The following is a 25392-nucleotide window of genomic DNA, read 5'->3' as shown; positions in this document are numbered from 1 at the left end:
CGAGGCGCGTGGGGGCGGGGCGGTTCGCCCCTCAGCGGCGGCGGGCGGTGTGTGGCCGCCCCGGCCCTGTCCGGCCCCGGCCTTGTCCGGCCCCGGCCTGGGCTCTCGCGTCTGGGGCCGGCTTCCCCGGTCCGCTTCGGCCCCGCCGCGGTGTGGGAGAAGCCGCGCTCCGTAGCCGAGGCCGTGGCGGGGTGGTGCGGGCCGTCCGCTGGAAACGGGCGGCTCCGCCTGAGGGGCGTTTCGGGGAGAAATGGCTGCTCTGCCGGGCCGGGCTGTCGGCGCGTAGCCGCTGCTGCGCTGCGCTGGGCTGGGCCCTAGCTGTGACATCGCTTGGTAGCGGGAAGTGTTGAGGAATCTTCCAAGAGGGGAAGGCTGCACTGGGTGTCCTCGGGGGCCGACCTGGAAAATGCTGCAGAAGGTAGCGAAAGCAATTCCTCGTGAGGCAATGTCAGCCAAGCGGTTTGATTTTTAGACTTGATCATCAGGTGTAGATTATTGGAGGTGTTCTGCCTACAGTCGGCTGATGCTATGTTGTATCCATGTTATTGCTGAAAAGGAATGATGCTTCTGCCTACGTATAATCAGTGTCATGATTCATAATTTGCAGCTGGGGTAGGAACAATATTCATTCATTAGTTTTCTGGCAGTCACTGGCACAAGCTGCTATTTGTCTACCTGTAATCCCACTTTGGAAAATGTAGTGCATGCATACATAAGAAGTGTGATCTAAGTCATCACATAATAACAGGAGAGACCAGATTTAAAATATAGCTCTCAAAGATCACTGATAATTGGTTTATTAGTGCCTGTAGTGTCTTAAAATTAAGCCATGTCTTTTAGCCTTAGCTGTGGTATGAAAAAAGTCATATCTAACCCTTTGTCCATGAACGACGACGTTATCTGTACACACTGGATTTGATTATGTTCTGACAGGCATGCTGACCAAGAAACACCAGTTTACACTATGATCAAATGTTAACACATTCATTTATTTGTACCAAAATGGTAAAAAAAGGTATTGATGTATGTAATTTCAAAGTGATATTTAAAAAAATTTCTGGATTCCATCCCATAGTCTCAAATATCTTTGGAAAAGTATTAGTAATCCAAGCAGATTGCAGAACTTTAAAAAATAACCAAACAAAAAAAACCCTCTATTTGGATATTCTGAAAGATTTGTTTTCCTTGTTGTATTTACGCTAATTAAAAAGATGTAACTAAGAGGATCACGTGCAACAGACTGTAACATCAAAAATTATTGTTTCTTTGGAGCCTTGGTTGTCTTTTGGATCGGTGTCCAAGGATCCATTTCCTATCTTCAATCTCTGCAGCTGATTCCAGGGCTACCAGCAACAGAGTACAGAATTTCATTTTCTTTATACAGAAAATGTGTTCTGATCTCCTTGGCTGACTTGCATGTTGAAGGAAGAATGCTGAAATCCTTGGTGCTCAAAGCTGTGGATATTTAAGGGAACAGTTTTCACATCCACCTTATTTTTTTGTTTTGGATAAAACACGGCAGCTAATTCCATGCGTTATTGAGAACCTCTTAATAAAAATTTACAGAGTCAGTATATTTCCAAAATTATTGCCTCTGAATTTGCAATGCAAGAGATATACATCAGATAGGAATCGAAGCCCAAATGTCCTGACTTACCTGCTACAGCCAGAAAGTTGATATCTTTAGAACAAATGGTGATGGGCATTAGCCAGGAGCATTTCTGGCAGCCTGTTAACAGGGGGATAAGGTATTACAACTGCTCTGAAATTACAGAGTGACCCCTGTATTTCAGAATGTTCAGAACTTTGTTTTAAATATAGCCTGTGAGATCAGCTGGCAAGTCTTTATTTCTGAACTCATCATTGCTTAGAGAGGTATATATATTGATCAAATGGTGGTAAATTGAAATCTTTGCTCCTTGAAATGAAGGCTTGGAGCAAAGGAAAGAGTCCTGTTTAGTTTTACTTCTTAGTGAAACTTTACAAGGTGTATTTCCAAGTTAAAATGTGTTCTAGTATATTCATAGGTGATTTAATGTAAAATCACGGGAAGTTGCTCCCTCCTAGGGGGTTCTAAATGTGCCAGTAGCTGTTCATTGTGGGTTTGTTCATTGTTACTATAATAAGGATTTACATTACTTCATGCTCACCAGCCCTGCTGCCTACCTTTTTTAAGGTATCTCTGTGGTTTTGCTTAGTGAATTGCTCTGTCTGACAGTAAATGCCAGAGCTGACTAAAGGATGGTGGGTTTAAAGTCTTAAATAGTCTGGTAACAGAGAGAGAGAGGGAGAGAGAGAGGCAGCTCTTTCTGTTAGAGAATAGTAAATGGATCCAGCAGAATAAGAGCACTTCTCTCATAAGTGAGTGCTGCATTTTGAATACTCAGTACCGCAATTTTCTTTCTTCTAGGATATTACAGAAACTCCCACTAATGACTGTTCCACCTCTCTAAAACCATAGGTTATTTGGAACAGTGGTACATTAATGGGTGGGCAGCTGCTTAATTTCGATTGTTAGTTACAATGAGGTACAACACTTGTGGTGCTTCATCTGAGGAAAGAAACAGATTTATTATGTATGCCCAAATTACCATCGTGTTAGTATTCTGATGCTCTACTATAGCATATTCTGGACAAAAAACCCTTGTTTCTCTCTCAACAAAAATCCAAGGAGTATCCTGAAATACATGCTAAATATGCCAGCAGTTTTTGGTAATGGTAGCAGATAGATTGTTCTTTTATTCTTTTCTCGTTTCTGAACAGCTATAACGTCTTTCCTATATTTTCAGTTAAAATGCACATAGTAAGCTTGCTAATCAAAATCTGTTACTAGGTAACTGAGAAACACAACAAACATTTATACCACTGTCTTAGTGTTAATAGTCTACTACTATTAACATATTTATTACCTCCCACGTGCAGTAAATGGAAAGAGAAGCTCACCTTGATGTGTTTTACCCATGTTATTAAATACTGACAGTGTAATGTAACCAACATTTTCCATAACTGAGCACCCAGAGTTAGTCACACGTACTTAGCCTGGGGGGAATCCAGTCTCTCTGGATGATCAGTGACAAAAATGCCATTGAACCGCTGCAGCACAAGCATTTCATGGCTAGTTTTCAGCTTTCGTACTAGCAGTTACCTAAAAGGTCATTTTCTTAGACATCTGACATCTGCTTTTAACAATAACGTCCTAAACAGTGGTCTGCTCCAGAGGGGAATGTTCAAACGCTATGAATACAGTTCTTGTGAAAAAGAAATTTTAAAGAAGAATTTGAATGTCTTCAGTGCAAGGCTATCTATAAAAGCCAGGGGCACGTGGTTGTCCCTTTAGTGCCTTTCGCTACCAGAAGATGGGGTTTTGCTGTTTCTTTGAGCTGCATGTAGAGCTGCTGTTGATTCCAGGGAAAAACTAAACTTTGCTTTAGTGTGGCCTGGATAAAACATGATGCACAGATTGACTGCATCTGGAATATTCCTGCATTTGCCACTTCTGTCACTTTGTCTGCATGTTGTGGCCTCTAGAGGTGTTTGGAAAGCGAGGAGAACACAGTATGGAGACGCCTTTCACCGTCTTCCGTAGATTAACTTTCTTGGGCTTCTGGTTCACTCGTTATAGGGTAACGTACAGCCCTTTGCTAATACAGAATAGACCTCGAAACAATCTCTGTAGTAATAAAGCGTAAACATCTCCTGTGGTTAAAGTTTTTCCTGACGTGACTGTTATCACTGGTTACGCTGCACATTCCAGGAATTGCTTGGATTGTTCAGAAGGCAAACCATGATCACAAAAACAGCTGTGGAACAACAGTGGTATTCACTGACGTAAAACTAGATGCCTGAGAGTGGAACTACTTTTAACTTTAATGTGTAGTAGATACGTGATTGACATAGAAGTCAAAACAAATTAATTACATCACCAGGAACATTTGTTAGTGAAGAAGGGAGAAGGTAGCTTAAACGATGTATTGAATGACACTGAATAAGCATTTCCACTGCTTTTTTTTTTTTTATGCTAACATAACAGCCCTTCAGCCAAAGATGTTTCTGGCTGAAGTATTTAGTGAATTAATAGCTCTTTGTATGTAATTGGAAAATGAAATGTTTAATTTTTATTAATAATTTGAAGTGGTATATCAAGGATGAATTTTTAAAATTAATAGAAAATAGAAATATATATCAAGGATCTTCCAATACAGGGAAGACATACATATAAGCTGGAACTAGAATGAAGTTCCTGAATCATCAGTTTTATCCTCTGTTGCCTGCAGGTAATCGTATCATATCATTCCTTTCATAAAATTACCAAGTTAAGTTAATGAACCTGTAAAGATGTCACAAGCCAACAGCGCTGTCAAAAGAACCAGTTCTGCTCTTTCCCACTCCCAGTCTCTTTTTCTTCTCCTGATGCCAGCTGCTTTGTGATGGCTTAAGTGTTGGTGTTAACTAGACTACCGACTTCGTTCAGCCCTAAATGTACCACTAACACAAAAAGGAGAGAAAGTGTATCCACACTTGCTTCTGAGGTGTGAATACACTGCATAAAACAAGGAATGTGTCTCGGAGAGCTTTGCCTCACACTTTGTTGTTCAGCTTCTGCTGTAGTCTCATGTTAAAATCTTACTAAAATCATATTCACTGTATGGGTGCACTAGTCATTAGAGATGTAACCCACGCTGTGACATCATGTGGCAGGAGTTTGTGGAAAAAGGGCTGTTGGTGATAAATATAGACATTTGCTCATATCTCAAGATCTCGGGTGGTATCCCACTTGGTAAGCGAGCCTCCGAATGTGAGCGATGACGCAGGTCAAGTCTCTCATTTCCACTCAGAAGTGTAGATGGCATTTGTGGTGGTCATTGAGCACAGAGCCTTAAGATGCTACCAGAGAAAAAGGGATCTACAATGCTGTTTCCTCAGAAAAAAAAAAAAAACAGTGGTAATAATGTGATGTGAACAAGCTTTATAACATTTAGAAAGGGTTATCTTCTCTAGTTTAATAAACCTTACAAGATATGAAAGTGTTTGCAATGTCTATATTTTGTTATCAGTTATAGGAAATTAAATAGTCACATTCTCCCCCTTTCATGTTGGTTAACAACTAATTTAGGGTAGAGGAAAGCAGCTATTTTGGCTAATACCAAGAGCAGAACAGCGTTCTGACAAGGACTGTGAAGGAGGGAGGGGAAGTGGGCAATACAGAAATACCAGAAGCAGGAAATCACCACTCACAATTACAGGAAATATTATTAATAGATTAATCTTGATAAAAAACTGTAAGAACTATTGTAGAAAAGCGGGTGCAATACTGCTTACTCCTGAAGTGAAAAAATACTCCAGTGAGGTAGCAAGTAGCCAGCACTTCCACGTGTGGCCTTGCAACAGAAAGGCTTTGGAAACAGACCAATTCAATGGGAAGTGCCATCCCCTCTATCCTCCACAGCCTTGCGACGCACACGTTTCCCCACCTTTCTCCTATCAGTAAGCAGCAAAAGGGGGAATCATCGCTTCACACAGAGAGGTGAGTTTAGCAGAAAACCACATTTCATTGTTCATGTTTTGGGAGTCACGGAATAGCACGTAATTACATTAACCAGCTTTGTTGTTCCACTGCTGAGTCCTTCCTGTGGGAAAGGGCTGTGGTTACGTGCTACATAACCAGCTCAGCGAGTCGTGTCCTAGTCCTGATGAAATGTAGGGAGAGAACTTACCTCATCACAATTAAAAACCTGCTTTGTTTCCATCTGCCTTGCACAGAGCTAACTGTTACGGCAAGGATAGATCACAGCTGTTTAACTCCACTGTCTAATGACAAAAAATAACGCAGGTAGAGCCATTAGAGAGGAGGGATGACATCAATTCACCCTGACTGATGTCCTACTCATATGCGTAAATAATTAAATCTTTCCTAACCTAGTTTTTCCATACCTAAATGTACACTATGGAATTATTTTTCTGATTTGACATTGTCAAAGTTCCAGTTTGAGAGTTTCTGTACTTACTCAAGCGTAATTGAAACATTAAAATTTTTGTAAAGAAGCAGTTACATTATCCATACACGAAAATGTAAGCATTCTTCAAATTGTTAGTTATATACAAGGACAATTTTATGAAAATTAAATGTTAATCAATTAGTAATTCTGAATAAGAACCCCAAATATAATCAGCTTACTGTATCAGACCTGGGCCTTTCAGCTGAACAGGGATTTTTGTGCATGTCCATCTGAATTTGATATAAAAGTACTAGAGGAAACGTAGTATATCTAACCTTGCTCTATCTAAATAAAGTTCCTGACGCTGCATAGTATGAGGCATTACCAAACCAATGAAGATAGGGATTAGAACAAGAAATAAAAGGTGGCGATGGGCCTGGCTAGGGGAGAGACAACTGAAGATAACTTAAAGGAATTGTTACACTGAAAGAAAATTGCTAGTGGAGTTCTTCTAAGATCCAACTTGGGACTGACTTTAATATTTTCATTAATTACCCTGGCACTTAGTGTGCTACTGACTTTCACTAATGACTCAGAGCTGAGCAGCATTCTTACAATAAAGAAGATTTTTGAAACATCACACGGGAAACTTTTGAAGACTAGAGATGGAATTGCGTATGCGGCTAGATGAAATTCAACAGAAAGATCATCCACCTGGTGGCAGGTCAGTACTTCTGCTGTTAGCGGAATCTCATCTGTGGGAAGCCATCAGGAGAGGAGAAACACCCACACATGCTATTCAGCTGCAGAGTCACTGCAGCTTCTGATGTGATGTAGCTTTCAAAAGGATAAATAGGATCCTAGAATACAGCAGGTGAGAACATATCCAAAATAAATAAATATTCCTTGTAGAAAGGACTTGTAAGACTTCATCTGGAATACCATATGCATTTCTGGTCAACATTGCTTAAGGATGTTGAATTTTGACTGGAATGTGAGCAAAGGGGAATTAAGGAATCACGGCACTGGTGACCGTCTAACAAGAGGAGACTAGCTGTTCTTGGCTTGCTTTATCTCATGAAGGTTGAGAAGGGATCTCTATAAATATATCACTGATGAAATACTGGGAGTGAGAAGAGCTCGTTAAATTAAAGCCCAGTGTTGGCCAAAAAGAGATGGATACGAACTGGCAATGAATAAATTTAGTCTTGACTCGCAGCCTTGGCGTTCCGATATGACATAATTGCAAATAATTTTATGAAAGGATCCTGGTAACAAAATACTAGCAGCAGCATGGTGAAATCAGGATGGCCTATGAATGTGAGGACCATTATGGTTTAATGATAACAATAGGGCAATAGATTGGTAAAGACTTTGATCTTAATGTGCAATCAGATCTCATCCCACTTCTTTGTTCCATTTATCTCTGTTTCCTGGGGGTTTATGGTTTGTCATTCTCTCCCCCTGCAAATACAGCTCTCTTGTGAAAATGCTACACTTTTTGCTTCCAAATTGTCCAAGGAATTAGTGTAATTAGTTTAAACAAAGAGGAACTCTGTCTTATGAAGTTTGCTGCTGCTTTATCAGACTTGCAGAAGGATCTATATCCCTGAAGATCTGTTCACTTCTTCCAACAAAGCCAGTGGGAATAAAATAAATATGTTGTATTTCTCTTAGGTCAACAATCACACCTCAGAAAATGAGGAAGAATAGGAAGTGTGTATGGTTTTAATTGTCATACTTGTATTGTGACCCACTCTAACTTAGAAAATTATTTGTTTCTCTGAAATACAGGACTAGGAGATTTTGGGTTGTAAGAAAAAATATCAAGAACTGTTGGCACATGAACCTGGTTACCTTGGAGACTCGGTCAGAAATTAATGAGCCGACATTAACTCTTGATGACTTCAGTCAAAAGAGACTGAATGTGTAAAATGATTACAGTTAGAATCTGAAGCAAAAACCTGAGGTAGCTGGAAGGGGAGAGGAGCTTTATTGTGCATTGCCAGTCCCATCCTGTCACTGAATCTGAACATTTCCAGGCCAAAGAGACAAACACATCGTGAACAGCCACAGAAGCTTTGTTGTTCCATTCTAACAAAAGGGACCCTAAATAGCGTGGTTTAGTTAAGCAATAAAAGGGTATCTTGTTTTAAAAAAGATATGTGCAACAGTAAACATCAGTTCCTTAGAGGTCAAGTTCATCGAAACCGCGTGGGAAGCCTTGGTGAGACAGAGCAGTGCTGATGCAGAAGCCCCGTGTCTCACGTGTGGTGCCAGTGTTCCCTCCGCGGAAAGCAGAAGCCCAGGCCAGCAAAACAGCAACGCTCCTGGGGAGACGGGACACAAACCAGAGGCAAGAAGGATCTAGTTTTCAAAGATTACAACTAAACTCATTTTGCAAAGTTAAAACCAGTATTTTATTATGCCATAAATACTATTCTTTAAGATTTGGCACCAGTACAATTCCAAATCCATTTTCAGCAGCTCCTAACTGGGTTAAAATACCATAAAATCCATTTCAGGGAATTTGGTGAATGAATACTATAAACAAATATCTTTTGATTATTATCTTAAAAGAATCAATAGTTGGCCTGGCCCAGGCTAGACAGCAAAGACATTTCTGAATAAACAAGATTATTATGACTGTAGTAGGTAATTAGGGTGTGAAGCATTGAGCTACTTAACATAAAAGATAGTAGGTAGAATCATAGGACCAGACTGTAATCAAAAATAAGAAAACAACCAACACAGGATGAAGTGTATCATCAGCAAAGTGTAGAATTTTCAGTGTTTTTCAGTGTTCATAAATAAATGTGGATCTTCTGGTCAGTGCCCTGGATCCTCTAATGGACACAACTTGCTCCTCTCGTACATGTCCAAGCAATGCATGGGATCAAGACCAGTTTTCTTAACCTTTAATCTGATTCCTACATGTCATAAAAACTTCGATGTCATTTTTTGGCAGTTTTTGCCACATCATGCTACAGCCCATGTTGATAAACTTTTTCTCTGTTTACAACGGCAAATTACACTTTTTACAAATTACAACGGCAAATTACACAACCAAAATGCACTCTTCTATACGTTACTATCATTGGAAGATACCTAAAAGTAAGACAGGTTTTACAAATGCTTTTTGTAAGCCAAGTAACAATTTCTGCTTTTCACTCAATTACCCTTATCATTTTTCTAAGCTGAAAGAAAACGTTTGAGAAGAATACAAGTTACAATCCTGAGTTACAAGGATCAGTTTAAACTATTACTCAGAACATGTGACTTAATAATGAAATCTCCCTTTTTATATTCATTTAAGGAACATTTGTGAATGTATTGATGACTTATCTCCTGTAGTATATCTAACTTCTTAAACTTCTTACCAATTATGTTTCACTAATATGAAGAGATCGCTGTTTTATCGTTTTTTCAGCTTGGGCTGAAGGAAAAGAACAAATCTAGCATTTAATTTTATCTTGGCAGTTTGTATCACTTTCCATATTTCTTCTGTGGATGAAATGAAATGAAATAGTGCCCAGAGCCTGCAGAAAAGATTCAATTAATAAAATTATTTTCATTCTTGAAAAGAAAGGCACATTTTTTCTAAAAGCCATATGACTCCCTGACACTTCTGTGGATTCACAGAAGTTGGAACGGTTTTATCCATGCTAATCACTCCAAATATTGCAAATGGCGATTTATTCTTTAGGGTAAAGGAACCTAACTCTGTAACCACTTCTGGTCCATAAAAACTATGTATCTCATTGAACAGACATAGGTGCTAATCCTAGCAAAATTCAACTCCATTACAAGCAATCATCCTGTTTAAAAATCCTTAGGGTTTCTATTAGGTAAGTCATTATTTTGCTTTTATATTTATAAAGTTGTGTGGTATTGCTGTGATGTTTGATCTTAAATGCTTGCTATCTCACTAGGTGTAACCCAAGTTCAAGCAAAGTTGAAGTGATCTTTAGTGTAAATGCTAATAATTATTGATGTCAAAGAGCACTAGAGATCAAATAGCGTATTTAAACACAGATTAGTAACTTTATAGTTTTTTCAGCTAGCCCATACTCTCTGATGGACTTCTGTCAAGGGAGAGTTATGATAAAATGACACATAGCTTTTGGTCATCTCACTGTTGTCTCCTAACCATTTAAAAGCTAGAATGTCAAAGCATCAGTTCGATATTACAATGAAAGCAAACACGCCACTCATAATGGCTTCTACTTCTTTGAGTAACTATAATCACCTTCTTCTAGCCTGCAGTCATAAACTGCCTGAGATTTTTTTCTTCTTCTACCTCCATCACCTAAGCCGCTATTCCGTTTTTCCTCCACAGTTTCTTCTCATTCTTAAGTAGCTTAAAAAGCCCATCTGAATTTCTCACCTCTATTTTCAAACAGACTGGAGGAGGGAGAGGTGGATAAAGTTCAGGATTGTCAACATGTGGTGGGAGTCGTTGCATGTGGGTGCTGCATTATCTGCAATATTCTCTGAAACATGCCATGATGTGGGGAAAATGTTTGACCTGACAATAATTTACCTGGAGTGCATGAACTGTCCTCAGATGTTTACTCTCCACTGAGGATCTAACCATTTATATTTTCAACTTAACAGTACTTTTAGCTTAAATAGGAAGTCTTGAGTTAGCCAGGTGCTCCTAACAGTGAGGTTGGCTGAAGGTGGGGAGAAGACGTTACTAAAGTAGATTAATGTCTGTTGAACAAGAAAAATATAGGATCACAGAATCATTTAGGTTGGAAAAGAGCTTTAAGATCATCAAGTCCAACCGTTAACCTAACACTGCCAAGTCCACCACTAAACCATGTCCCTAAGCACCACATCTCTACATCTTTTAAATACCTCCAAGGATGGGGACTCAACCACTTCCCTGGACAGCCTCTTCCAGTGCTTGATAACCCCTTCAGTGAAGAAATTTTTCATAACATCCAACCTAAACCTCCCCTGGTGCAACTTGAGCCCATTTCCTCTTGTCCTATCACTCGTTACTAGGGAGACCGACCCCCACCTCGCCACAACCTCCTTTCAGGTAGCTGTAGAGAGCAATAAGGTCTCCCCTCAGCCGCCTCTTCTCCAGGCTAAACAACCCCAGCTCCCTCAGCTGCTCCTCATAAGACTTGTGCTCCAGACCCTTCACCAGCTTCATTGCCCTTCTCTGGACACGCTCCAGCACCTCGATGTCCTTCTTGTAGTGAGGGGCCCAAAGCTGAACGCAGTACTCGAGGAAGGGAGGGAAATTATTTGTGGAGTAACAGTTGACTGGTAGCAAATCAGAGAAGCAGATGAAAAGCGTTCTGCCTCTCGGGAGAAGGGACGCTCGAGCTGGACACATCTGCTCCCCCAGGGGAGGTTTCCGAGGGTGAACCAGCCATCGGGGCTTGCTCCCGAGGCGGGCGGGCGGCCTGCTCAGAACTGCTGACGGCAGCAGCGCCCAGGGAGCCGTGGAGGGGCGGAGGCCGGTGGCGGGGCTGGCGGTGCGGCCGTCCGGCGGGGAGCGCGCTGCCATGCCGGGCCCGGTGGGACGGGCCGGCCGCCTCCGCAGCAGAAGCCGGGGGAAGGCGCGGCCGGGGCAGCAGCGCGGCCCCCGCCGGACCGGACCCCGCCTCCGTCACCCGCCGCCGTGCGTCACTTCCTGCCGCCCGCGGGCGGAAGTGTCGCCGTCCTCGCTGCTCCGACCGGCGCCGCGTGCAGGCCTTGCGGTTGCCATGGTTCCGCGGGCGGCGCCCTCCAGCGGCCGCGGCGGGGGCCGGGCCCGGCCGCCCGTGAGCGCCCCGCCGGCGGGGGCTGCCCGGCCCCGGCCCCGGCCCCGGGCCCTCCGCCCGGCCCCACGGACGCCGGAGCTGCTGGCGCTGCCTGGAGGAGCCGGAGCCCAAGCGCCGGTGAGGGGCGGTGGCGGGGCGCTGAGGCGCGGCGGGCGGCGGGGCCCGGCCTGGCGTCCCGCGGCGCCGCGTGCAGCCCTCGGCGGCGGCGGGCTGCAGCCTGAGCCCGGGCTTGCGTGGGTACCGTTGCTGTCTGTGGAGATGCCGCCCGTTTTTACAAGTGCGGGGGCCAAGGGCGGCTGCCCGTCGGTCTCGAGTGGCTCCAGACGTTGTTAACGGGACTCCATTTCACGGCGCTTTCGACCGTGAAACCGGACACGTCCTAAATTTTGCTCTTGGTAATGCTCCTGGAGCGATGATACGCTGAGCCTTCACCTAAACACCTGTCTTGCCTATTTACCAACGTTCCCTGTATTTTGCTGCTGTTCTGACAAGGATAAGGCTGTATCTTGTATGCACTTCTCCCTTCTGCTTTAGAAGAATCTACTTGTGCTTTTGATTGAAAGTAATCTATTTGTGCATTAAATTAAAGTTAACATAGCCCATGGTAATTCAGGCTTTTTGGCTGCGCTGAGCATCTTACAGGGCAGCCTCACAGCTGTGGTCACAACTGCTTCAATGAGGAGTTTCACGCAGGATCATACAATCATGGAATGGCTTGGGATGGAAGGGACCTGTAAAGGTCATCTAGTCCAACCCCCTTGCAATGAGCAGGGACATCTTCCACTAGATCAGGTTGCTCAGAGCCCTGCCAAGCCTGGCCTTGAATGTTTCCAGGGATGGGGCATCTACCACCTCTCCAGGCAACCTGTTCCAGTGTCTCCACCACTCTTATCATAAAAAATTTCTTCTTTTTATCTAGTCTAAATCTATCTTTTTTTAGTTTAAAACCATTACCCCTTGTCCTATTGCTACAGGCCCTATTAGAAAGTCTGTCCCCATCTTTCTTACAAGCCCACTTTTAAGTACTGAAAGGCCGCAATAAGGTCTCCCCGCAGCCTTCTCTTCTCTTCAGGCTGAACAACCCCAGCTCTCTTAGCCTTTCCTCACAGCAGAGGTGTTCCATCCCTCTGATCATTTTTGTGGCCCTCCTCTGGACCCGCTCCAACAGATTCATGCCCTTTCTGTACTGAGGACCCCAGAGCTGGATGCAGGTGGAGTCTCACCAGTGCAGAGTAGAGGGGCAGAATCACGTCCCTCGACCTGTTGGCCACGCTGCTTTTGATGCAGCCCAGGATACGGTTGGCTTTCTGGGCTGCAAGTACTTGTAATATATCTGAACGTTCACAAAATAAAGAGGTCTTCGAACACCTCCGATTGAATGCTATTAAAATTTTAAACCTATTTGCCCCGTTGGGATGACCTGTTAATTAGGTAGACCTGGGCAAGAATTTTCTGACACCATCCATTTCTAACAGAAAGGAATTTTGACAGAGTCAAAAATACATTTTTAACAATCTGATGTTCTGTTTTTTCATTAAAAATGTAACAATGTTAAATGTCTTTTAGACTATGTTAATAGTATCAAAATAATCAAATTTATCAGTGAGACAGAAAATCCAGCTCCTAACTGGATCTGCAGTCCAGGATTTCTGGACTGATATATTTCTCTGCAAAACACTGAAAATAATCTATTTACTGACAGAACACATTCTTTTCTTTAGCATTTGCTTTTATGTTTAGTGTTGTTTAACTTTTTGTTATTTGTTATTTAAATAAAAAACTTGTCTTCATGAAATAAACATAGAAACAAACTGTTAATGTGTTTATTACACTCTTTTAAATTTCCCTCTATCTTAAAAAAGTCAGACAAGTGAAATGGTAAAAATATATATGCACTTTGCCTCTGAATTTCCATTATTAATAGAAGATCAATTAACTTGATTAATGCAAGTACTGTAATATTGCAAGTGGTTTTTTCAGTTCTCTCTGGTTTTGCAGGCCTTGCATTTCACATGACTTAAAAATAGGATATTACAGCACAGATCATGCTATGCAAACAGATATCAAAGAAATACCAGAATTAAAGGAGCTAGCTATTGCTATGCAAGCTTTAATCAAGGTAAATTAGGAAAGTATCACAACAGCGTCTTCCTCATGCTAAGGAGAATCTCCATCGGACATGGGGGGAAACATAGTGACAAAGGCTGAGGTACTTAATGCCTTCTTTGCCTCAGTCTTTAATTGTCAGACCAGTTGTTCTCGGGGTACCCAGCCCCCTGAGCTAGAAGACAGGGATGGGGAGCAGAATGAAGCCCCCATAATCCAAGGGGAAATGGTTAGACACCTGCTACTCCAGGCAGACACGCACAAATCTATGGGGCTGGATGGGATCCACCCAGGGGTACTGAGGGAGCTGGCGGAGGTGCTCACCAAGCCACTTCCCATCACTTATCAGCAGTCCTGTCTAACCAGGGAGGTCCCAGTCAACTGGAGGTTAGCAAATGTGATGCCCGTCTACAAGAAGGGCCGGAAGGAGGATCTGGGGAGCTACAGGGCTGTCAGCCTGATCTCGGTGCAGGGAAGGTTATGGGGCAGATCATCCTGAGTGCCATCACACGGCACATACAGGACCACCAGGTGATCAGGCCCAGTCAGCAGGGGTTTATGAAAGGGAGGTCCTGCTTCACTAACCTGGTATCCTTCTATGACAAGGTGACCTGCTTAGTGGATGAGGGAAAGGCTGTGGCTGTTGTCTACCTGGACTTTAGTAAGGCCTCTGACACCGTTTCCCACAGCATTCTCCTGGAGAAACTGGCTGCTCATGGCTTGAACAGCCGTACGCTTTGCTGGGTAAAAAACTGGCTGAATGGCTGGGCCCGGAGAGTTGTGGGGAATGGAGTTAAATCCAGTTGGCGGCCAGTCACAAGTGGTGTTCCCCAGGGCTCAGTACTGGGGCCAGTTCTGTTTAATATCTTTATCAATGATCTGGATGAGGGGATCGAGTGCACCCTCAGTAAGTTTGCAGATGACACCAAGTTGGGTGGGAGTGTTGATCTGCTGGAGGGCAGGAAGGCCCTACAGAGGGACCTGGGCAGGCTGGATCGATGGGCCGGGGCCAATTGTATGAGGTTCAACAAGGGTCAGTGCCGGGTCCTGCACTTGGGTCACAACAGCCCCATGCAACGCTACAGGCTGGGGGAGGAGTGGCTGGAGAGCTGCCTGGTGGAAAAGGACCTGGGGGTGTTGGTCGACAGCTGGCTGAACATGAGCCAGCAGTGTGCCCAGGTGGCCAAGGTGGCCAGTAGCATCCTGGCTTGCATCAGAAATAGTGTGGCCAGCAGGACCAGGGAAGTGATCGCCCCCCTGTACTTCGCACTGGTGAGGCCGCACCTCAAGTACTGTGTTCAGTTTTGGGCCCCTCACTACAAGAAAGACATGGAGGTGCTGGAGTGTGTCCAGAGAAGGGCAACGAAGCTGGTGAAGGGTCTGGAGCACAAGTCTGATGAGGAGCGGCTGAGGGAGCTGGGGTTGTTTAGCTTGGAGAAGAGGAGGCTGAGGGGAGACCTTATCGCTCTCTACAACTACCTGAAAGGAGGTTGTAGCGAGGTGGGGGTCGGTCTCCTCTCCCAAGTAACAAGTGATAGGAGAAGAGGAAATGGGCTCAAGCTGCACCAGGGGAGGTTTAGGTTGGATATTAGGAAAAATTTCTTCACTGAAAGCGTAGTCAGGCACTGGAAGAGGCTGCCCAGGGAAGTGGTTGAGTCTCCATCCCTGGAGGTATTTAAAAGATGTAGAGATGTGGTGCTTAGGGACATGGTTTAGTGGTGGACTTGGCAGTGTTAGGTTAACGGTTGGACTTGATGATCTTAAGGGTCTTTTCCAAACTAAACGGTTCTATGATTCTGAATCTATAGAACATGTACTTCTGTCGCTGTTGTCTCTGTTTTGTGTAATTCTTAAGGAATCTGTTTCAGCTTTTCTTCTGTCTTCATATACCTATTTCAGCTAAATTATTTAAATTTCTGTTTTCAAAATTGAATAATATACACGTATTGGTAGATGAATTAGAGACTTGGCTATCTGAATCAGAAAATTACGTAAGGATTAACTTGTTTAATGTACAAAAAAAGATAAACATAAATGAAAATTCTGAAGGTTTAAGCCTATCTAATAGTGGCTAAGAGTCTGGAAATAAATGTGAGCCTGTCAGTTCCATTGATACTTGCCTGATACCAGTTATGAGTATGGCTAAGGAGACCTCACACATCTGATAAAGGAGATTAAATAAAATAGTGTGGTGCTTCTGCAAATCACATACAAAAGCAAATTAGAAAGAAGAGCCAAATCATATTATCTACTCTTGCACAATTGTATGTGTATCTTAAGCAGTGTCTCACTGAAATGTAATGCTTAGACTTGGGAGGGAGCATGCAGCCCATAAGGCGGCACGGTGCAGTCTGCTTAACATAAATGTCTTAGCAATTTGTGATGGAAGACGGGTGCCTCTAGAGACCTGCAGAGGGAGATATGTTCCATCAAAATGAGGTGTTTCTATCTGTCCCTTTACTGTGTAAGAAATTACAAAGGAAGGTACTTCAGGATATAAAATAATTATGTGTGCAAAAAGGTTAATTTCCTAGGAAAAAAAAAGCTTTTCTTTGTAGTTCTTAGGTGGCATATAGAGAGATAGGAACTAAAATTAAATGCTTTTGGTACAAGTTTTAGAAGCAATATCTCATTCTGCCTCACATCCCTGAAACACTTCAGAGTATTTTGCTCGTCTGAGCCAGTGGCAAGCAGAATGCATTTCTTTTAACACTTTCTCTGTCACTTCTTGCTACAATGCGGATATTTTTATTCTTTTTACCATAGAATACTTTGCAGAGTGTTGAATTAGGATTTATAAACAAGTTTTGACCACTTTCTGGGCTTAGATTTTGATATCTGTATTGATATATATGTGGGTCTCCCTTGCAGAATCTGACTAGTTACCATCTGGCAGATACTTGAGTGTTCCTAAATTAGTTATTTTTTGAGAAAGCTAAATATCTTTTCTGCATAAATATTCTCTGCCTGTCAAATATTGAATCCAAATATCTGTAAAAAATGCAGTACTGAAGGTTTGGAGGGGGAGTTTGTAGTTTAACAGAGAACACTGTACGTCTGGATACAAAGTATAATTGTACTGAGGGTCAGTTCTCATTATGCTTTCCCTGCCTGGGACTGCTGAAATATATGCTTAATGTTGTATATTCAGATGTTCCATTTCATGAGTTACAGTTTTCCTAATGTCAGTTTTACATTTTTATTGTCCACAGGAGTGATGCAATGGAATGATGCTTACAATAAACATTACAAAGATGCCATTGATACTTCTGACATGGCAATATATGTTCACTTTGGCACATTTTCAAAATTTGTGTTTTGTTCTGCAGAAGTGATTACAGTTTTCTTCATATAATTAATTTTTATTTCATTAGAGAACATTACAGTGCAATATTTCTTATTTTTGTTATAGAAGGCTCCCCAAGACTTTATTTAACAGTCAGATTTGTTATTTGGGGTGAGAATCAGCTCACAGATTAAGAAGCTTACGTTTAGGTGTCTCATGGGGGTATCTTTGTCTGAGCAGGACATCTAAACTTCCCATATAGTCAGTGCAGATCTGTTTTTGTGGTCAGTGGAGATGTCTAAAGATATGCTGCTTGGCCTCTGTCTCTGGTTTCAGAAAGGGACAGGTTTCCTTTAGCCCCGTGTCATGTCTGCCAGCCCTGCATAAGATGTCTTTCATACCTCATTTCTTCTGACACTAAACCATGTGTGCATGAGCAACTGAGTCAAGTTCCATCAACTTCATTGCCTGTAACAGAAACTTACTCACCTAGTTCTTATGTAGACATCTAAATTCGCATGTTTTACTCTGCAGATGGAAACTCCCGCTGGCAGCCTGAATTATTTACAGTTCTTTTCCGATGTATTTCTTTGAAAATATATAGTCAATGGTATTCCAGCATTAACACTCCTAGGCAATCATATTGCAACTAGTGAGCACTCACTGCAAGGGAGAAATATGCTTAAAGCCTCAGTTTCAAGCTTCTAATATGAACATTAAAAAACAAATATTAAAAAAATGGATGCAGAAAAAGAGAAGTGATAGAAAAGGAACATGAGCTTACAATTTTTTTAAGTTCAAGAGCTTGGATAGCATTTAATTTTCTCAAATGAAAAAGAAGAATATATAAAAGCTGTTAGGTTTGGTTTTGTAATTGCTTGTGGCTTTTTATTGCACATCAATGTTCTCAGTAATTTGTTACAAATCGAATTGCAGAAAGAGGTCCAAATTCAACAAAGCTACCAACAACAGTTATGTGATGCACTGGCTGTTCTCAGAGCAAATATTGAGGTGGTTTTTAATCACTAATGTGGTAGTAGACTGCTGGTCTGAGTATTAGTATGTCATTAACTGATTACAGAAAATAGCTTTGCACTTCAAAACCTGGAGAAGGGTGTATTTGAATTTTTCATGAAGGCTAAGCATTTAAGCTATATTGAATAGAAACAAAATAATTAACACAAAAATGTAATTGGTTTTACAAGTATTGTTTTCCCCCCCTTAGGCAGTTTAGCATACTCGAATATAGTTTTAGATGAGTAACATCATGGTTACCACAGCATGAATCAGGTATGTTAGTAGATACCAGTGGAAGAAAGTATTGACCACAAAATACTCAATCGATGTAGGATTAGACCCAAATATGCAGTCAGTGCTTGCTTTTCCATGTTATTGAGGGTAGTCAAATCAAATGCAGGGATGAGCATGCTTTAATTCACAGCAAATGAACTTGCTTCAATTGACAGTCTGTGATTGGGTCTGTTAGGAGGCAGAAACGTAATAATCACATAAAATGCTGTTCGGTTCGATAAAAAATGAAAATGTCTTGATAAATTTGGTAATTGGACTCTTAGGCGACCGAATGGTGACCAATCGTCGGCACTCCAGGTGGCTTTCTACTGCCCTCTAGGGACTGTGCCACAAACTTTCTTATTAACAGATTTCAGGATGTAATTGGAACAGTAAAAATAATCCAAATTAGAAAGTATGGAACTTAAATTTCATCTTTCTTCCCCCACATACAAACGGAACATGCAAGTTTGCACTTCTTGACAAAACAAAGTCCGTATTTAAAAAAAAAAAAAAAAGAAAAAAAAAAAAACACTTTAGTTACGTGGGTAGTTGGGAAAGGTAGTGGGTAAAAATATTTAGCTATAATTCTTCTACTGTTGTTTATACATAGCACAGTCAAGCGGATACATACAGTGGGAAGTGTGTACAGTATGTTAGCAGTATCTACTCTATAATACAGTATATAGAAAATCATAAAGAATCCTGGAAGGAGAAAAGAGTGTGTTTTTACAGAATGAATGCTCTCCTAGACGTGTGAAGGGATAGGAGAACAGGTGCACTTGTGAATGAGTCCAAACCAGCATTAATCATGTGGATGTTTCAGAGAATAGGGTAGAGAAATGTGAAGCAAAGGAGAAAAGTTCACAGAAAAGATATGAGGAACTGTGAGACTGAGGAATTTTAAAAAGATGTGAGAGGAAATCAGAATGCTGAAAATACTGAGCAAGTGACAGAAGATGATAGGCATTTCAAGAATGTGGCGAAGCTTAAAGTGGGTGATTTAGAAGGCAAAAGCTACGCTTTAGCAGTGAAGAAAAAGGTAGCTTCTGTTAAGAAAGAAACTACGAGATTTATTAAGACTTCACAGAGAGTAAAGATATTAATTTTTCCTTTCATTATTCTTCATTCCTGAATAACGATATGTAGCACCATCACTTGAAGAAAGAAATTCTGCTCCAAAACCAAGTGTAAAATGTTTTTTTTTTCATGAGAATTGCGGAATCTTCCTAGCAATTACTTTAACGTTTTAAGCAGGATTGGTTTAAAAGAGCGCTGTAGACTATATAGACTATTTGAAGAAAAACTATGTTCCCTTTTAAAATAGTCACTTCTGAGAAAAATTAAGAGAGTGGCATTTGTCTCCTGTAACACTTCATCAATAATGTAGGCATGTTTATGATGCAGCTGTGCTGATCTTGCTTTCTTGATAGTCAAGGCAGAGAAATAGATATTTTTTAGGACACAGTTCATCTGATCAATTTTAGACACCTACTTAAGGGTGAATTGAGTCGTCCTCTGGACTCATCTGACCTTGAACTAAATCTCCACAGACTATTAAAAAAGCAAAGTGTGACTACCTAAAATGTGAGTGTCTACACACGATCAAGTAACTGCTGCACAGGCTTTCTAGAATAATGCAAACTTCATTTCATGTGTGAAAAGATTTCTTTTCCAAATCCAGCTCGTGTAATCACTCCGTGGTAAAAAATGCAGATGAATTCCCTGGAGTGTATAGTAGCAGTGTTCTCACTAGGGAATTGCAGGGTCAGGTTGCCTTTGCTTTGCTTTCTCTTTGGAAGATCTTGCATTACTCTTGGATTCTGCTGGTCCAGCTTCAGCAACCAGGTAGAGATTTGCCCCATCCCAGGCATGTGTATAGCTTTGTAGGTAGAGTGCTCTGAGAAAGGAGAACTGAGTTTGACTCCACTGTGGCTGCGGAAATAATTCTTCCACTTCCTCAGCGAGTGCTACAAATGTTAATGTATTACACAAGAGAGAGTAATTTCTGCTCATATTAATATTTTAAAGAAGTTGACCAATATTTAGTCACCTAACCTTGGAAAATAACTTAAACTCGGTATCTATGTGCTCCTGAAGGAAGATCCCAAACACACTTTTGAGCTTAGTGTTTCCTAATGGCCAGCTGTTGGCAGTACACCACCTTGGAGAGACATTTCTGTATAATGGGAGGCTGCACATGTTGTTTTTCTTTGAAAGACTTATTTTCATTTTTTGACTACATAAGAAGTAAATCATCCATTGTAGGTGCTCTTCTTTATCCTTTAATGCAATTTAAACACTTCGCTTGTGCAATCAAGAAGATGCAAAAATAAATGGCAATAATGCAAAGTTAACATTTTGGTAGTTTCTTTTGTTATTCTGTACTTATGCTGCATTTTCTCCTTATTTTATTTCTTATATGTTTTAAATACATTCTTTGAAAGTTTAAAAATATATAGGATATGCAGATTTTTTCCAAATGTCCTTTTTCTTTGCTGTGCATTTGAATTCTCTACTATTGTAGATTATGTATTAGATATAACACACTTTTAGTTTAAGTATTTGAAATGGTAGATACAGTAAAATTTTATTTTCAATACTAGAACAGAACACCTGAATGTAAAATACACATTATGATGTGTTCAAATTACAAAAAATATTCTATCGCTTTCAAAAAGGGTTATGTGGTTTATGCAAGAGTCTCACTGAAGAATCTTTTCTTGTAATAGAAGTATTACAACATAAATGGAGAAGACACAGAATGTTCACTAGGAAAACTTTTGAAGCTTTTGCATAACAAGCTACACAAGAAAGAGGCCATAATTGAAGATCTGGAGAGAAAATTGCAGGAATACCAAGAAAAAGGAAAAACTAAAATGGTATGTTTTTGTAAATTATCATAAACTCATTATCCAAATGTGGAAATCTTTAAACATATTCAACAAAGTGTATTCCTAGTGCCATTATTTTTATAGGAAACATTATGTTGGGAAGGTACTAGAATGCTCTTTGGGATTACCCTGTGCTATTGTAAGTATTTTGACTAAAATAATTTATAGTACTCTATTAATGTCACTCAAATTTATATGAGTGATAGTCTGACCAAGAGTTGGTAGTTGTACTACCTTTTTTGATCTATTTTTTTAATAAAATAAAATTAAAATATTTTATAAAATATTTTTGTAAAAACTGAACAAAAAATCAAAAAAAATAAACTCAAAAAGTTTTTTAAAACTTTTATAAAATATTGCTTTCAGTGCTATTCTTACCCCATGCATGAACATCTCAGTTACAGAAAAGTCCACCTCTGTTCTACTGCTACTTACAGAATTACTTACATAACATCTTCTCCTGTTTCTCTTTGTTCCTACTGTCTCTAAATAACTTCTAAAATAAATATTTTTTTCTTCAGGATTGTGTTGTTAATCATTTAAATCAGCATTTCGAGTATGCGATGAAGATATATCTTCATTTAAAGTGTAAAACTAAAATACAGAATCCCTCATGTTTGGTTTTTCATAACTTCTGCAATAGAAGTTCATAGGGTATGACAGCTACATGGGTACAAGCATTAATAGACATGAGAAGCCCTTTTCAATTATGAATCTTTTTCCCCACTTCAATGCTTAGATAAGTGTAAGGAGATATTTGGTTTCTGGAATCTTGTGAGTACTAGTCCTAGTCTGCACAGTTAGGGAGGTGAACATGAAAAAGTCGAGACATTTTTAAGAGCTGGAGAAAATGCTCTAAGTTGAAAAACTCACCTTAAATCTGTTTATCAAATAGTTTGAGATTACTTGATTACAGAATCTGAATACCTTGCCAAGGAGAAGACTTAGGATTTTTGGACTTAGAGGACTTAGATTTGCCTAGGGTTTGGGATCTATACAGCATTCTCTTAGAGGTACTGTAGGCAAAAACTTAAGTCTCTCTCCAGCTCACAAGAAGTATTCTAACACCAGTTCACAAAAATTCTCTAATTGACCTTTGTCCCAGACATGTTTCTGAATGGATGAAAAAAGGGAAAGTAGAGAAGGCTGGTTGGAATAAACAATTAGCATCAAATTGGCTAGCTAACCCTTCATCCTTAGGCTGGACTTCAAGGACTACTTCAGTATCTATGCAATCTTAGCTGACCCATACAGCAACAGTTTGTCATCACCAGCTTCTTCTCGAGAGTTCTGCATTTACACAAAACAGAAACAAGAAACATTCGCTGTTTTCCTCTATCAAACAATTTGCAATGAAATGCCTGTTTTCCCTCCAAAGCCATGCTGTCTTTAATCTTTTTTCCAGCTCTGACATGCCTTGAAAAGATAAATGGAGCTGTTTGGGCCAGCAGCAACTTGTTAGTCCCTTCCTGGCTGGTGTCTACATTTTTTTTACATTTAACAGACCTCCATAGATGACAAAATCAAATACGGTGGCTACAAGGTGAAACTGCTATAAGAATGATTGCCCATTCGAGCATATTGTCAAAGGAATGATGGCATCTTGATCTCCTGAAATCTTCAAGACTGGAAGCCCTTATAGAATATAGGCATTAGCTGAACTGAAGAGATGGGTGTAGTAACAGGGTGACTGACTGAAAAGTAAAGGCTTGTATTCAACCAGTGGCCATACTAGAGGTTCTAATGTTCAACCTTAAACTGCATTTCTTTGAAATGTATAGATATAAACTGTGAAAGAATTAAAATTGTAAACATATGAATGTAACATATTATGGATAATAACAATATAAATAAGTATCAAAATGATGGTTTCCCTTGCAACTCGAAAGTGGTGTATTTGAAAATGAGTTTTTCATGACAGCTTGTACAATTGCACCCTCTTGTGGTGTACATAATGTGGACTTTAAATACCTAAAGTAGAGCTTAGAAATGGAAAGGTACGTAATCATTTGGATGACAGATTTTTCAAGAATGGATGTGTTTTCAAGGCAAATTTCCAATAAATCAACAACAGTAACAACTCCAGTTTATAATTTTAACTAGAATATGCTCAGATATTTCCTTCTTTGGTGTCATAGGAGAGCATCAGTAATTTGCATCATATTTCTTTGTCATAAGAGTGCAAAAATCACAGCTGTTATTCAAAAGGCCAATTGATTATTTTGAGTGTATGTTAAATATTGCAGGGTACCAAAAGGAAATGCATATTTCTCAACTGTATAATAGCTATATTCTCTCACCTTTACCTATTTGGCTAGAATACGATGAGTATAGGTGGATGAATCTAGTTGAAGTTTGTTATATTCCAAAATTATGCACGCATATCTGTCTAGTATTATTAGAGAAGCAATCATAAGAGTCTACACTACATAACCTTAGCAAATATATAGTAGAATTTATTAAGGCTAAAATATGCATATTTTTTACTTCAAGCAATAAAACTGTTAGAATGAAGGCAATAAAACAGAAAAGGTGAGAAATATTGAAGCCTCCTAGATAAGGCTTGCTATAATCGCCTCCAACCTCGAGCCCTTTTTTCTTACAACTTAAAAGTTCCCTAGTTTAAGCAAGCCAAACGCTACCGCTGTGGGCAGATGGTAGAGAGAACATTGCTACAAAACCTGCCACTCAAAGTGTAACAGATGACTGTAGCTACAGAAAATTGTCCCTTTGTTCATTTTGCTAATGAGTGTCCTCATTGCAGCAGGAGACTGAATAGTTAATTACTTGCAGTTCTTGGGTTTAGCAGATGGTGGAGCTAGAGCTAAAGGTTGTCTGAGGAATGTGCAAAGCACAAGTTTGTGAAGAAAATGGCTTGTGTGGTTTTTCCGTCCTTTCCTTAGGACAGTGAAAGATTATGATTACCCTTATATTTGAGATACCAGTTAAAACTTAGTCACAGGATTAATTAAAATCTTTTTGTTTCTTTTATGTAAAGGTTCTTCTTTGAGCATCAGCTGTTGATGCTCAAATGCAGCCAGAGCAAAGGAACAAATACTTAAGCCTATTAAGAGCTGTAACAGTTACTTAAAAGGTCTTTTGAAATTCTAAGTTTCTTTCTCAGTGGTTTACAGTTAAGCACTGCCAGAGCAGAGTGTTAGCTAATTACTTAAATATTGCATGTGCTGTTTTCCTAATGCTGCTGTTTTCCCTAGAGGGTGCTCGTTCGTCTACAGAATTTGATAAAAGTTTTTAATAAAAACAACAAATCTAGTAAGTATCTCAGAAGATTAATTTTAAATCTGTTACTGCGTAAAGACTGTTTAAAATGAAATACTGTTGAAGTATTTCCTTAGAATTTATAAAAAAATTACATTATCAAAAGTAACATTTTTGTTATTCATACTTGGTCATAATGTAAACTGCTACTGTTTCTTCAGTAAAGGAAGGGGAACCACAAACTAAAATGAATTACCTTCCAAAGTACTTGGCATTTTATTTGCATGATTTCTTCTAAAATCAGTGAAAACTTTGTGGCCAAAACTTGATGTACATTGATCACTTGTTCTGGTAAATTGGAGATCAAAAATGTCTTTTTTGAGAAAAAACAAATAGTTATAGACTAAATTTTAGCCATAAATATATTATAGTTTAAGTTTATATGCCATTTGAAAACCTTGGAATTTTATTTTTGAAGTCCTTTAACACTTTTATTTTGAAGTAATTTTTTAAAAGAGTTCATATTTTTACCAAGCAAAGCAAATAATATCCTAAATTTTCTTTACTAAGTGAAGCAACTGCTGTCTGAGTCTTCTCTTTTGTGTTAATATTTTAAATGGTTTCAGGAGTTAGTTAATATTCTGGTATTACTATAAAGATCTGTGCCAGCTCTGAAAGCTTTTCTATAATTTTAAAAGAAATATGTGGCAGTAAAATCTAGACAGGCATAAGACAGTATATTCAAATGTTTTCAATAGCTTTGAAACCAACAAGAAAAAAAGAGTAGCTGTCCCAATAAGCTTCAGTTGCATAAGAAGTCTTTTCCATAATGGACGTGGCAAGATTTAAACAAAGGACACGCATAATAAAAATGTAAA

At 40.0% G+C, this 25392-nt stretch overlaps 2 long non-coding RNA genes across 7 annotated transcripts in view; one reads left to right on the top strand and one right to left on the bottom strand.

The window, feature by feature from the left end:
• Window positions 1-19: 19 nt before the first annotated feature.
• LOC148057658 (uncharacterized) overlaps window positions 20-25392 on the top strand; it is a 50938-nt gene continuing 25565 nt past the window's right edge. For 5 of the 6 annotated variants that reach the window (XR_015708772.1, XR_015708789.1, XR_015708778.1 and 2 more), the window contains exons 1-2: window positions 20-418; window positions 21134-21283. This is a non-coding gene — a long non-coding RNA (uncharacterized LOC148057658). Of the gene's footprint in view, window positions 419-21133; window positions 21284-24510; window positions 24569-25392 lie in introns of all 6 variants that reach the window. The other variant, XR_015708776.1, reaches the window with a different exon arrangement.
• On the bottom strand, window positions 971-4189 carry LOC148057659 (uncharacterized). Its single transcript, XR_015708791.1, has 2 exons — window positions 1658-4189; window positions 971-1455 (listed from the first exon to the last, which is right to left on the bottom strand). It is a non-coding gene; the product is annotated as an uncharacterized LOC148057659 (long non-coding RNA).

The sequence above is a fragment of the Nipponia nippon genome, unplaced genomic scaffold (assembly GCF_047370975.1).
Source record: "Nipponia nippon isolate SJK-2023a ecotype South Korea unplaced genomic scaffold, ASM4737097v1 scaffold_1, whole genome shotgun sequence".
Lineage (NCBI taxonomy): Eukaryota > Metazoa > Chordata > Aves > Pelecaniformes > Threskiornithidae > Nipponia > Nipponia nippon.
This window is presented reverse-complemented; position numbering and strand designations above follow the sequence as displayed.